This window comes from Capsicum annuum, chromosome 7 (genome assembly GCF_002878395.1).
Source record: "Capsicum annuum cultivar UCD-10X-F1 chromosome 7, UCD10Xv1.1, whole genome shotgun sequence".
Taxonomy (NCBI): Eukaryota; Viridiplantae; Streptophyta; class Magnoliopsida; order Solanales; family Solanaceae; genus Capsicum; species Capsicum annuum.
Genome location: NC_061117.1, coordinates 215,440,721 through 215,447,148, shown reverse-complemented (window position 1 = coordinate 215,447,148; position 6,428 = coordinate 215,440,721).

Sequence of the window (6,428 nt, the reverse complement as noted above, 5' to 3'; positions counted from 1 at the left end):
ATTATTATATATTTATTCATAATCTTTGTGCATTTTTTGTCATTATTTTAATGTTGTATGTTTAGATATTTTGTTTCATTTCGATGAATCAACTAATCTAATATGTTATCACTTTAATTGATTTATTTGCAGGTATAAAGCATGCTTGAATTCAAGCAAGTAATACTTGAATTTTTTTTCAAGAATTTAGCTTTTAAATTCTACCTTTTTGTTATCAATCTTATATTATTATGTTATTAAAATAAGTATTCATTTGATTTTATGTGTTTTTATTTTTTAATTCAGTGTTGATCTATTCATTAATTTACGAGAAACTTATGATAAATTTTGAATCAAAATTAAAAATCTGAGTTAATTTAAAAGTAAAATACATTATGCTCCCTTCTCCCATTTAATCTCCTAAAGTATTGTCAATTCACACAAAATTTGCAATGTCATATTTTTGGTTTGAATCGAGCTCAAAAATTCTATATTTTACAATTGATTGATATTTTTTGTGCAAGAGGATTGTAGCAAGATTTCTATGATTTTTATGAAAATCACTTTATTTTAAAAATAAAACTGATTTTTTAAGTGTGATTTTTAAACATGCACTTCTTTTTAAGAAAAAACAATCAATTTGAAAACTAAAATTGTATTTGAAATTTAAATTTAAGTTCAAAAATATATAATTAAGAAAATTTCAAAACTTTTATTAATGTAAATAAACTCACGTAATTTGTTATGCATAACAAACCTAAATTTGAAACTTTCACTTATTTTGGAGTCTTCTCCTAATCTATATATTACTTATTTGTTGTGAATAATGAAACTTATCTATTCTAATTTTTATATTTTGAGATAAGAGACAAGAAAATTTAACTACTAATGTGTGTAACACACACAAAAAAAATAATTTAAAGTCAAAAAGTAATAAAAGTATAGTACGAAAAAAAGCACATTGAGAATAGATCAGGGAATTTAAATTAATTAAGTAATTAGAGAACATTAGATAATTAATTAACTAAAAAATAGTAGAAAAATATGTATTGTGCGGATAAGCGGGAAGAATTTGAATTAATTTTGAGAATATAATGAAATAATTAGATATATTGGGTATGTTGTTATTATTCCCAATAAAGTAATTAGATAATGCATATATTGCTATCGATAAATTTCAAGCAAAAGAGATGGGGAATGAATAAAAGTTTTAAAGTAAAAATAATTAATATTAAGAATTTGAAACCATAAAATTGTAAATAATACAATAAAAAAATATAAATCAAAAAAGCTTTGTCACAATTACATGATTGTTTTTTCTCATATAAATTTGGTTAGAAGTGAGGGTGGGGCGGATGGGGGTGGAGGATATCTTTAAATTGAAAATAATATAATTTAAGAAAATATGAAACATATATCTTTTTTTTTCTACAACAATAACATGATTGTTTTTTCGTATAGATTTAGCTAGAGATGGGGGAGTGGTGAAGGGGTGGTTTAATCTTTTTTAAAAATAAATTGAGAGGAGAAGGGAGGGGGGGTGAGGGAGTGTGGATATGGAGGCGGGAGGTGGGGTGGGGGCGGGGAGGGGGTAGAATTTTTTTTTATGCATATCATTGAGAAATAATATGATAGTTGAATTTTTGTAAGATAATATAATTCAGCATGCTCTAAAAAGATATTTCAATGTAAAATAATTAAAAATAATGCTTAGCTCCGAGCATCACGCGGGTACGTACACTAGTATATATATAAAATCAAAATTAAAAGAAGACAAGATGCCACATGGCAGCACAATAGAAAGCCACATGGCAGTTTTTAGGACAAGGTTATAAACATTGTAATAAAAAATTTGATTTAAAATATAAGATATTTGTATTTAAAAATATTAATTTTATTTAAAAAATTATCATTAGCTTGAAATTAGGAACATAAGCTTATCCCTTTCAAATATAATTTAAAATATATTCAAATATTAAATAAAAAATAAAATATTAACCTAACTAATAATAATAATAATAATATTAATAATTAGTAGAAGTTTACCAAGAAAAAAATAGTAGAAGAAGCAGCAATACGTGAGATATAATAATAATAATAATAATAATAATAATAATAATAATAATAATAATAATAATAATAATAATATAAGACTTAAAAAAATTAATTTTTTTAATAAAAAATGATAAAAGAGAACCAAAAGGGAAAAATATATGAAAAATAATAATTAGTAGAAGTTTACAAAGAAAAAAATAGTAGAAGTAGCAGCAATACGTGGGAAATAATAATAATAATAATAATAATAATAATAATAATAATAATAATAATAATATAAGTAAAAAATTAATATTTTTAATAAAAATGATAAAAGAGAATAAAAAGGGAAAAATATGAAAAAGTTAAAATAAATTGATATTAATATTTTAATATCGGTAACATTAGTTTGAAATATTCTATTTTATTACATTTATTTTTATTATAGAAAACACCTAATTGGTATCATTAATTTCAAATATATATTTTTTGCAAACTCAAAATATAGAATACTATAAGATAATTATGACATTTTAGAGTCTTATCTTTCTAAGATTCTAACAAATTTTAAAATCTTGAATTTGAAATGCATTATCTTTTTTTCTAAAATAAAAAAAATAAAATTCATTATCATTAGCTTGAAATTAGGAACATAAGCTTATCCCATTCAAATATAATTTAAAATATATTTAAATATTAAATAAAAATAAAATATTAATCTAAATAATAATAATAATAATAATAATTGGTAGAAGTTTACCAAGAAAAAATAGTAGAAGAAGCAACAATACATGGGATATAATAATAATAATAATAATAATAATAATAATAATAATAATAATAATAATAATATAAGATTTTACAAAAATAATATTTTTAATAAAAAATGATAAAAGAGAACAAAAAGGAAAAAACATATGAAAAGTTAAAATAAATTGATATTAATATTTTAATATCGATAACACTAATTTGAAATATTCTATTTTATTATATTAATTTTTATTATAGAAAACACCTAATTGGTATCATTAATTTCAAATATATATTTTTTTGCAAACTCAAAATATATAAACTATAAGATAATTATGTCATTTTAGAGTCTTATCTTTCTAAGATTCTAACAAATTTTAAAATCTTGAATTTGAAATACATTATCTTTTTTTCTAAAAAAAAAAAAAGAAATTTCATTATCTTAAAAATAGAAACCCATAGTTGAAGAGTTCTAATAAACTTTTACTATTTCAAATTTATCTCTTTTAAAATATAAATGCTATAAAATATATTTAAATATAATTTATTTACATATTAATGAAAGATAAAAATATTATCAAAATAACAATAATTAGTAATAGTAGTATTACATAGGATATATAGTAGAAGAAGTAGTAGAATGTAGGATAAGATGTAATAATAATAGGGGATCTTTCAAAAATAGTAGCATTGTGATATAAAACCCACCTTCCATAGCCACATTTTACATAATTACCATTTATAGCGATGTATTCGATTTATGCCCGTTGTATTCAATTTTACAGATACTATGTATTCAGATAAACTATGAATACAATCGCGCCAAAAATGGATATCACGTTTTTTTCGTTGAATTGAGTATCTCTTGCCTAATTAAACATGATTCTCTCAAAGATAATAATTGTATTCTCCATTTTTATCACAAATAGAGATAAATTCATACCTAAACAAAACGCAAAATTCCAAAAAAAATTATTGATCCTTCTTCTTCGAAATGTACACAGGTATGTCATAATGTATTTTATTCTCTATTTTTTTGAGTTTGAAACAAATACTGAAGAATTCAAAATCATCAAAATCCCCAAAATTTTGATTGATCCTTCTTTGTATGTCGTAATGTAGTTTTTCACTGTTCTGTTCTTTGAGTTTGGAACAAATACTGAGAAATTTAAAATTTCCAAAATTTTGATTGATCCTTCTTCTTCTTCTTCAGAACAAGTATTTTATGTCGTAATATTGTTTTTTCACTGTTCTGTACTTCGAGTTTGAAACAAATACTGAAGAATTCAAAATTATCAAAATCCTCAAAATTTTGGTTGATCCTCCTTCAAAGCAAATACAAAATGTTGTAATGTAGTTTTATTCACTGTTATACAAGCTTGAAACAAATACAGAATAATTCAAAGTCATCAAAATATTAAAAATTTTGATTGATTCTTGGAAACAAATATGGCATGTCGTAATGTAGTTCTTAATCCATTCCTCGACTTGATACAAATACACTAGATTAAACGATATGATTCAGTGAATTGTAGTTTTGTGTATAATTATTTGCACTGCTTGCAGAGTTTTCAATTGATTGATACTTTAATTTTAATGACTGTATTCAATTATGAATTGTTATCAATGTCTGAATTATCGAATTAACTTTGTAATATACTACTGTATTCACTTTGTATGTCTAAATTATCGAATTAACTTTGTAATATACTACTGTATTCACTTTGTATGTCTGAATTATTGAATTAGCTTTGTAATATACTACCGTATTCACTTTGTATGTCTGAATTATCGAATTAACTTTGTAATATACTACTGTATTCACTTTGTGCTACTGTATTTCTGACTTTTAACAGTTGCCTCAACGCTAACAGAAATAAAATGGCAAGCATAATGATCATGATTAGGCATTCAGGAAAGTGGACTGAAGACAATAAACATGATGATTATGAGACTGAAGGAATAGTCTTAAATGAATATGCCTCTCACAAAGACTTGGTTGAGTTAATTGGTAGCCAGCTGATGATAGACTTGAGAGTGTAAACTGTGAAGATTAAATACAGTGTTGAGGGTGCTAATAAATCAATGGAGATACACAACAACATGGGAGTCAAGGTGTATGTTCAATTGAAGAAATTAAACAATGTGTTTGCCAAGTATCTTCTGTGTGTTAATTTTTCTGATAATAAGATCAACAAGGATGTATCAGTAGAAAATCTTATTGGAAATAAAGTTATGTCTGCAAATGATTGTGAACTTGATACAGCAACTTTAATTGATCCACTTCAAATGATGATGACAGACTATGGCAAGCCAATAATAGTGCAAAATTTTATTTTTGATACTAATGAAAAAGAAGTAGTTATTGGCTAGATATACAAAGACAAGGCTAGACTTCAGGCTGTAATGTATAACTATTCGATTAATCACCGATTTGCTACCAAGGTACCTAGGTCTAATTCCAGCAGGTATGTTTATTCTTTATACATTTGATTTCACTGAATGTTATTACTATCATAATGTTTACAGTTTTGTAATGGCTTGTGCATTCACTATATATGTTGTATGCAGCTATTGGCTTAAATGTAAATCTAGAGAATGCAAGTGTTTTTTTAAGTCGTCAAACATGAATGATTCTAAACTGTTTGTAGTTTGGACTTTTGTAAGCGAACATACTTATTTACTGAAAGAGAAGATCTACAAAGACTCTCATGCTACTAGCAAATTGATAGCAGGGATTATTAAATCAAAAATAGCCAATTTAAAGAGAAAATATACACCAACTGATATTAGAGATGATATAAAGAAAGACATTGGACGTGACATGCATGGTGGCTTGGCGTGCTAAGGAGAAGGCAGTAGATTTTATAATGGGAAAACTGGCTCGATCTTACCAGAAGTTACCTTCATACTTATACATCATGGAAAAAACTTACCCTGGATCACATATTCGAATGAAGAAAATGCCTGAAAATCAATTTTTGTATCTATTTATATCTCTTTATGCTTTTATCAAGGAATTTGAGCATTGTAGTTGATGAAAGCCAACTCAAATCAACATACATAGGGACATTTGTCTGTGCTAGTACTTTAGATGGTGCAGGTAAGTATACTACATTATTTAAAGAAAAACTTAGAGATTATTTTGACATATATCATGTATTTTATTTATATTTTTGTACAGGTAACATATTATCATTAGCATACGGAGTGGTTGATTCAGAAAATGATGCTTCATGGACTTGTTTTTTTTATCAATTTAAGGAAGCTTATGGTCAGAGTCCAGAGATGTGCATTGTTTCTGATAGAAATGAGAGTATCATAAAAGTTGTTTCCAAAGTGTATCCTGATGTAACACATTATGTATATGGCACTTATGGAAAAATGTACATCAAAGATATAGGAAGTCACATGACCAGTTAAGCGAGGTGTACTATACCATGGCTAAAGCATACAGACACTCTGATTTTAACAACTTAATGTAAATAGTTCAAAATGTACATGTGAGAATTAAGGTATATTTGGAATTGGCAGGATATGACAAGTGGTCAAGGATGTATGCGCCTATTCACAGAGGATGGATAATGACATCAAATATTGCAGAGTCTATTAATTCACCACTGGTAACAGCAAGAGATAAGCCAATTTATAATTTTCTTAAAGAA